A 9,465-nucleotide genomic window follows, 5' to 3' on the forward strand; every position below is an offset into this window, starting at 1 on the left:
GAATCATTTAAATATTTTATTTTCTCTTTTGTTAATCTGGGCAATTTATATTTTTGCAAATATTCATCCATTTCACTTATATTATCAGATTTATTGGCATATGGTTGGTCAAAATAGCTACTAATTTTGCTTTAATTTCCTCATCATTAGGGGTGAATTCACCCTTTTCATTTTTGATTCTGGCAATTTGGTTTTCTTCTTTCTTTTTTTAAAATCAAATTAACCAAAAGTTTATCTATTTTATTGTTTTTCATAAAACTAACTCTTAGTTTTATTTATCAGTTCAATAGTTTTCTTAATTTCAGTTTTATTAATCTCTCCTTTGATTTTCAGAATTTCTAATTGGTATTTAAATGGGGATTTTTAATTTGTTCTTTTTCTTAGCCTCTTTAGTTGCATGCCCAATTCACTGATCTACTTTTTCTCTATTTTATTCTTGTAGGCATTCAGAAATATAAAATTTCCCCTAAGAATTGCTTTTGACTGCATCCCATAAATTTTGGCATGTTGTCTCATTGTTTCCATTCTCTTTGATGAAATTATTGATTGCTTCTAATTTGTTGTTTGAGCCACTCATTCTTTTCTCTAAGTTAATTTATTTATTTTTAGTTTTCAACATTCACTTTCATAAATTTTAAATTTTCTCCCCTCCCTTCCTTCCCATTCTCCAAGATGGCATGCAATCCAATATAGGCTTTATATACACATTCTCATTAAACATATTTTCACATTAGTCATATTATATAGGAGAATTAGAAAGAATGGGAGTAACTATGAGAAAGAAAAACATAAAACAAAACAGAACATAAAAAAGAAATAGTCTGCTTTGATCTGTATTCAGACTCCATATTTCTTTTTCTGGATGTGGATGGTATTTACCATGATGAGTTTTATGGAATCGTTTTAGGTCCTTGCATTGCACACTGTGAGCCACTCATTCTTTAGGATTAGATTATTTAGATTATTTAGTTTGCAATCAATTTTTAATAGATCTTTTAATGGTGCTTTATTACATATAATTTTTATTGCATCATGATCCAAAAAAGATACACTTAATATTTCTACTTTTTTACATTTGACTGTGAATTTTTATGCCTTAATACACGGTCAATTTTTGTGTAGGTGCCATATACCACTGAGAAAAAGGTATATTCCTTTCTATTCCCATCCAATTTTTTCCAGACGTCTTTCATATCTAACTTTTCTAAAATTCTATTCATTTCCTTAACTACTTTCTTGTTTATTTTGTGGCTAGATTTATCTGGTTCTGAGAGAGGGAGGTTGGGGTACCCATTAGCAGTTTTGATGTCTATGTCTTCCTTGAACCCACTTCATTTCTCCTTTAAGAATTTGGATGTTATACCACTTGGTGATTATATGTTTAGTATTTTTTTAAATTTATTTTTTAATTTTTATTTTACAACACTCAGTTTCACAAGTTTTTGAGTTCCAAAATTTCTCTCCTTCCCTCTCCTTCTCCCTCCCCCCCCAAGACAGCACATAATCCAATATAGATTCTACATATGCCTTTGCATTAACCTTGTTTATATAATAGTCAGATTGTAAAGAAAAATTATAACTAATGGAATGAATCATGAAAAAGAAGAACCAAAACCAAAAAAGAAGGAAAAAAAAGAGCAAATAGTTTTCCTCAATCTGCATGCAGACTCCATAATTCTTTCTTCTGGATGTGCATAGCTTTTTCCATTATGAGACTTTTGGAGCTATCTTTGAACTTTGCATTGATGAGAAGAGCCAAGTCTATTGAAGTTAACCATTACAGATACTGTGTGTCTGTAATCGTGTATAATGTTCTCTTGGTTCTGCTCTCCTCACTCAGCATAAGCTCATATAAGTCTTTTCAGGTTATTACGAAGTCTGCCTGCTTCTCATTTCTTATAGCACAATAGTATTCCATTACATTCAAATACCACAATTTATTTAGCCATTCCCCAATTGATGCGCATCCCCTTGATTTCCAATTCTTTGCCACCACAAAAAGAGCTACTATAAATATTTTTGTGTGTACCGGTCCATTTCCCACTTGTGTGATCTCTTTGGGATATGGACCTAGAAGTGGTATTGCTGAGTCAAAGGGTATGCACATTTTTATAGCCCTTTGGGCATAGTTCTAGATTGCTCTCCAGAATGGCTGGATCAGTTCACAGCTCCACCAACAATGTAATAATGTTCCAGTTTTCCCACATCTCCAGCATTTGTTATTTTCCTGTTTTGTCGTGTCAGCCAATCTCACAGGACAGATGTGGTACCTAAGAGTTGTTTTGACTTGCATTTCTGTAATCAATAGTGATTTAGAGCATTTTTTCACATGCCTATAGATATCTTTAATTTCTTCCTCTAAAAACTGCCTATTCATGTCCTTTGACCATTTCTCAATTGGGGAATGACTTGTCTTCCTATAAATTTGACTCAGTTCCCTGTATATTTTAGATATGAAGCCTTTATCAGAGACACTGGTTGTAAAGATTCTTTCCCAATTTTTTGCTTTCATCCTAATCTTTGTTGCATTGGCTTTGTTTGTACAAAACCTTTTTAATTTAACATAATCAAAATTATCCATTTTGGATTTTGTAACACTGTCTGTTGTTGGGGCATGAATTCTTCATTTCTCCATAAATCTGACAGGTAAACTATTCCTTGCTCTCCCAAATTCCTTATAGTATCAGCTTTTATTCCTAAATCATGAACCCATTTTGACTTTATTTTGGTATATGGTGTAAGATAATGATCTATGCCCAGTTTCTGCCATACTTTTTTTGCAGTTTTCCCAACAGTTTTTGTGAAATAGTGAATTCTTAACCCAGAAGCTGTACTCTTTGGGTTTATCAAAGAGTAGATTGCTATAGTCTTTGACTGCTGCATCTTCTGTACCTATCCTATTCCGCTGAGCCACGACTCTATTTCTTAGCCAGTAGCAAGTTGTTTTGATGACTACTGCTTTTTGATACAATTTAACATCTGGTATGGCTAGGCCACCTTCCCTAGCATTTCTTTTCATTAACTACCTTGATATTCTGGACCTTTTGTTCTTCCAGATGAATTTTGTTATTATTTTATCCAGCTCCATAAAATAATTTTTTGGTAGTTTGATTGGCATGGCACTGAATAAGTAAACTAATTTAGTAAAATTGTCATTTTTATTGTATTAGCTTGGCCTAACCATGAACAACTGATGTTCTTCCACTTATTTATACCTAACTTTATTTGTATGAAAAGTGTTTTGTAATTGTGTTCATATAGGTGCTGGATTTGTCTTGGCAAGTAGACTCCCAAATATTTTATAGTGTCTACAGTAACTTTTAATGGAATTTCTCTTTCTATCTCTTGCTGTTGTGCTTTGTTAGTAATATATAGGAATGCTTCTTTGCCTATTCTAATTCCTTCAATTTCTTTTTCTTCTCTTATTGCTAAAGCTAATGTGTCTAGTACCATATGGAATAACAACGGTGATGATGGACATCCTTGTCCCACCCCTGATCTTATTGGAAATACTTCTAGCTTATCCCCCCACATGTAATATTTGCTGATGGTTTTAGGTAGATGCTACTTATCATTTTAAGGAAGACTCCATTTTTTCCTGTGCTCCCTAGTATTTTTAATAGGAATGGGTGTTGTATTTTGTTAAAAGCTTTTTCTATGTCTATTGAGATAATCATATGGTTTCTGTTAGTTTTGTTGTTGGTATGGTCAATTATGCTGATAGTTTTCCTAATATTGAACCAGTCCCACATTCCTGGAATAAATCCTACCTTGTCATTTTGTATTATTCTCTTTTTTTCATTTTTATAGGCATTTATTATCTCTCTCTCACATTGTCCCTTTCCAGTTGAACAATTGACCAAAAATAAAACTGCTTTAAGAAAGATACATGGTCTGGCAAAAAAGAGAAAAAGTCCTCCCATTGGCCATATTAAAAAATGTATGTCTCTTTCTGCATTTCAGCTTTGCCTCTCTGGTCTTGTTTCATCTTCACTGCTTTGGACTCATGTTTTATCATTGATTTGTCAGAGTTCCAAAGTCTTTCAAAGTTGTTTTTCTCTCCAGTGTGGTTATCACTGTATAAATTGTTTTCCTGATTCTGATCACTTCACTCTGCATCATTTCATAGAGATCTTCCCAGTTTCCTCTGACACTGTCCATTTTCCATTTCTTTTTATTTTTAAAGTTAATTAATTATTTTATTTTTTTAGTTTATAACACTTAGCGTCACAAGTTTTGGAGTTCCAAATTTTCTCCTCCCCTTCTCCTTCTCCCCCCCAACCCTGCACGATGGCATGTGATCAGATATAGGTTCTACATATACCTTCACATTTAACTTATTTTCCCAGTAATCAAATTGTAAAGAAAAAAATATAACCAATGAAATGAACCATGAGAAAGATGAAACAAAGCTAAGAATCAAATCAAATCAAATAGAATAAAAAAAAGAGAAAGCAAATAGTTTGCTTCATTCTGCATTCAGACTCCACAGTTCTTTCTCTGGTTGTGGATAGCCTTTTCCATCATGAGTCTTTTGGAGCTGGCTAGTGTATTATTCTCTTGATAAGTTGCTGTAATATTTTTGCTTATATTTTATTTAAAATTTTTGCATCTATATTCATTAGGGAAATTGGTTTATAATTTTCTTTGCTTTGACTCTTCCTGGTTTAGGTATCAGTACCATATTTGTGTCATAAGAAGAATTTGTTATGACTCCTTCTTTGCCTGTTTTCCAAAATAGTCTATATAATATTGGGATTAATTATTCTTTAAATGTTTGCTAGAATTCACTTGTAAATCCATTTGCCCCTGGAGATTTTTTCCTAGGGAGTTCATTGATGGCTTGTTCAATTTCTTTTTCTGAGATGGGGTTATTTAAGTATTTTATTTCCTCTTCTCTTAATCTGGGCAATTCATATTTTTGTAAATATTTATCTGTTTCTCTAAGATTGTCAAATTTATGGGCATAGAGTTGGGCAAAATAATTCCTAATTATTGTTTTAATTTCCTCTTCATTGGTGGTGAATTCACCCTTTTAATTTTTGATACTGGGAATTTGGTTTTCTTCTTTCTTTTTTTTTTAAATCAAATTAACCAAAGGTTTATCTATTTTACTGGTTTTCTCATAAAACCAGCTCTTAGTTTTATTTATTAGTTCAATAGTTTCTTAATTTCAATTTTATTAATCTCTCCTTTGGTTTTCAGTATTTCTAATTTGGTATTTAATTGAGGATTTTTAATTTCTTATTTTTCTAGCTTTTTTAGTTGCATGTCCAATTCATTGATCTCTTATTTCTCTATTTTATTTATGTAAGCATTTAGAGATATGAAACTTCCCCTCTATATGAGTAAGGCAAAATTTATGACCTCAGAGAAGACCATGAGCATGCCTGAATGATTTGGAATCACAAAGTATAATGAATTCTCTAGGTAGAAGGCAGAGGAAGTATAACATCCATTTATACTCAAAAGGATCAGACTTGAGGACCACTGCCCCCAATTTGATATTATGGCAATAACATTCCCAAACTGATAAGCCCACCTCACTATAGTAACCAGGAGATTACAACAAAATATTATAGCTGCAAGCCAAACCATACTTGTGCTTCCCCTCAATGCTAGGGCCCTCCTATAAGAAGATCTCTCATGAATCCTAAGTCCCTGCTCAGCACTCTTTCCTGCAGCTCCACTGACTCCAAGTTCTGAAACTCCCTCTTATATTCAGCACTCTCAGCTTCAGGCATTCTGGAAGCTGGACCTTGGCTTCTGAATCCTGCTTCTCTCTGCTCTGCTGCTTCCAGCTCCCCTCTGTTTAGCTTCCCCTCACTCCTCAATTTCTCCTCCTCCTAGTCCTCAGTCCTTAGTTTCTGCTCCCCTAGTCCTCAGTCCTCAGATTTCTAGCTCTTTCCAACTTCTATTCTCTCTTTTTATACAGTCCTTAGATGTAATCTGATTGACTAGAACTCAGGCACATATCATTGGCTCTGGTCTTAGCAACTCCCCTGAGGGCTTCTCCCCTCTCTCAAACTAGTAAACTGGTTTTCTAACCAGCCTGGGGCCTCATACCTAATTAGTGAAAGGGTGTGGGCCTGTCTCTAATCAGACCTCCCTTTGTTGGCCTCACCTAAAGCTCCACCTGAAACCTATTCAATGGGTGGGAAAGATCTTTTCACTTGCTGTTTGGCTTTACACTAAGAACTGCTTTTTCTGCATCCCATAAGTTTTGTTGTGTGTAAAGGCAATCAGTGAATGGGAAGGTCTTTTCCACCCATTTGAGTGGGCTCTCAGGGTCCTGGGGGGAGTGGCTAGGACTGGATCCAATGATAAGTGCCTGAGTTCTGGTCGACATGATCACATCTGGCAACTGTGTGCAGGGAGGGAACACAGCTTGGAGATTCGGAAGCGGTGGTGGCAGCTACGGTGGCAGGTGCTACAAAAAGCAGGACTGACTCTCATGCAGACCAGAAGAGTACTGAGCAGGGGCTTGAGGCCAGTGGGTGGTCTTTTTGCTGGAGGGCCCTGGCATTGGAGGGGGGAAGCACCAGTATGGCTTGGCTTGCTGCCATAATGTTTTTCTGTGGTCACTATGGTGAGATGGGCATACTGATTTTGGAAGGCTCTTGCTAGGATGTCATACTGGGGGCATTGGTCTGTGGGTATGCTACTTTGGAGCTTCAATAAATGCTTTAACTCCTCTGCCTTCTATTTAGAGAATTCCTTATATCCTGCGATTCTGGACCATTCAGGCATATTCATGGTTATCTTTGAAGTCATGAATTCCGCCTTAATGTTATAGTGTGTTGTCTCATTATTGTCATTCTCTTGAATAAAGTTATTGTTTCTATGATTTATTGTTTGACCCACTCATTCTTTAGGACTAGATTATGTAGTTTCCAATTGATTTTTAGTCTATCTTTCCATAGCCCTTTATCACATATAATTTTTATTGCATCATGATCTGAGAAGGATGCATTTAATATTTTCTGCCTTTCTGCATTGGGTTGTGAGCTTTTTATACCTTAGTGTATGGTCAATTTTTGTGCAGATATCATGTGCCACCAAGAAAAAGGTATATTCCTTTCTATCCCCGTTCACTTTTCTCCAGAGGTCTATCATATCTAACTTTTCTAAAATTCTATTCACCTTCTTAACTTCTTTCTTGTTCAGTTTTTGGTTAGATTTATCTAGTTCAGAGATGGAGGGGCTGAGGTCCCCTACTAGTATAGTTTTGCTGTCTATTTCTTCCTGTAATGCCCTTAACTTTTCCTCTAAGTATCTGGATGCTATATCACTTGGTGCATATATGTTTAGTAGTGATCAATATCTACTTCATTGTCTGTGGTGCCTTTCAGCAGGATATAGTTTTCTTCCTTATCTCTTTTAATTAGATCTATTTTTGCTTTTGCTTTTTCTGAGATCAGAATTGCTACCCCTGATTTTTTTGCTTCAGCTGAAGCATAATATATTCTACTTCAGCCTTTTACCTTTACCGTGTGTGTATCTCCCTGTTTCAAATGTGTTTCTTGAAAACAAAATATTGTAGGATTTTGATTTTTAATCCATTCTGCCGTGTGCTTCTGTTTTATGGGAGAGTTCATCACATTCACATTCACAGATATGTTTACTATCTGTGTCTTTCTCTCCATCCTATTTCCCCCTGCCCCCATTTATGCTTTTTCTTTTTTTTTCCTCCCTTTCCTTCCTCACTAGAGTTTTGCTTTTGACCACCACCTCCCTCAATCTGCCCTCCCTTCTATCAGCCTCCCTCCGTCTTCTTTCCCTTTTCCCTCCCACCTGCCTATAGGGCAAATCCAATGAGATTAAATTCAAATAATGCTCATCTCCTCCCTTCTTTCCCTCTACTATAATATGTCTTTGTTCCTCCTCAGGTGATGTAATTTACCCTTTTCTGCTTCCTCCTTTTCTCTTCCCTCATTACAATCTTTTTTCAGTGCTTAATTAGGTTTTTTATCATCACACAAAATCAACTTAAACCCACCCCCTTTGCCTATGTATTTCCCTTTTATAGGATGCAATAACGATACAGTTCTCAAGAGTTGTATCATCTTCCCATGTAGTGATATAAACAGTTTGTCCTCATTGAATAATATGTTTTGCTTTGTTTTTCCCTTTCCTGTTTACCTTTTTGTGCCTCTCTTGAGTCTTGTATTTGAAGATCAAATTTTCTGTTGAGCTCTGATCTTTTCATCAGGAAAATCTGGAAGTCCCCTATTTCATTGAATAGCTACCTCCTCCCTTGAAATATTATATTCAGTTTTGTTGGGTAGTTGATCCTTAGTTGTAATCCAAGCTCCTTTGCCTTATGGAATATCATATTCCAAGCCTTCTGTCTTTTAATGTAGAAGCCGCAAGGTCCTGTGCGATTCAGGCTGTGGTTCCACAATATTTGAATTGTTTATTTTTGGCTGCTTGCAGTATTTTCGACTTGCTCTGATAATTCCAGAATTTGACTACAATATTCCTTGGTGTTTTCAATTTGGGATCTCTTTCAGGGAGTGATTGGTGGATTTTTTCTATGACTATTTTACCCTCTGGTTCTCAGACCTCAGGGCAGTTTTCCTTGATTAACTCTTGAAAGATACTGTTCAGGCTCTTTTTTTTTTTTAAATCATAGTTCTTAGGTAGACCAATAATTTTTAAGTTATCTCTCCTGAATCTATTTTCCAGGTCCACTGTTTTTTCCAATGAGGTATTTTATGTTTTCTTCTATTTTTTCATTCTTTTGATTTTGTTTAGCTGATTCTTCTTGTCTCATAGAGTCATTAGCTTCTACTTGCACAATTCTAATTTTTAACAAATCGTTTTCTTCAGTTGGTTTTGTACCTTCTTTTCCATTTGGTCAATTCTACTTTTTGAGGAGTTGTTTTCTTCAGTGTACTTTTTTCCCCATTTTGTCCATTGTATTTTTAAAGGAATTATTCAGTTTTTCTTCTACCTCTCTTATTTGACTTTTTAAACCCTTCTTTAGCTCTTCCAAGAAGGATTTTTGGACTTGAGACCAGCTTATATTCCCTTTCGAGGTTTGGGATGTGGGTATATTGACTATGTTGTCCTCCCCTGAATTTGTGTTTTGATCTTCCCTTTCACCTATATATTTCTCTATGGTCATTGATATTTTTGGTTCTTCTTGCTCATGTTTGCTTTTTTTCCCCCTGGCTTTTAAATTTGATCTCTGCTTCTGGGGTCCAGGGGGCACTGTCTCAGACTTCTTGTAGGGGCCTGGTTACTGGTTTTCTGTGCTGGGGCCTCAGCTGCTGGCAGTTGGATGTTGCAGTGGTCTGGTAGTTTACCTGGTGCTGAGCTGGAGCTGGTGGCAGCAGCTGGTGTGTGCCTGGTGTTGGCAATTGCCTGCTTCTCCACCCTGGGTCTCAGGATCTCCCGCTGGTCTGCTGGGGGGGCTTGCTGCTTTTTTTGCTGGGACACCTATAATCCTGTACTCATCCC

The sequence above is a fragment of the Trichosurus vulpecula genome, chromosome 3, assembly GCF_011100635.1.
Source record: "Trichosurus vulpecula isolate mTriVul1 chromosome 3, mTriVul1.pri, whole genome shotgun sequence".
In the NCBI taxonomy this organism is placed as follows: Eukaryota; Metazoa; Chordata; class Mammalia; order Diprotodontia; family Phalangeridae; genus Trichosurus; species Trichosurus vulpecula.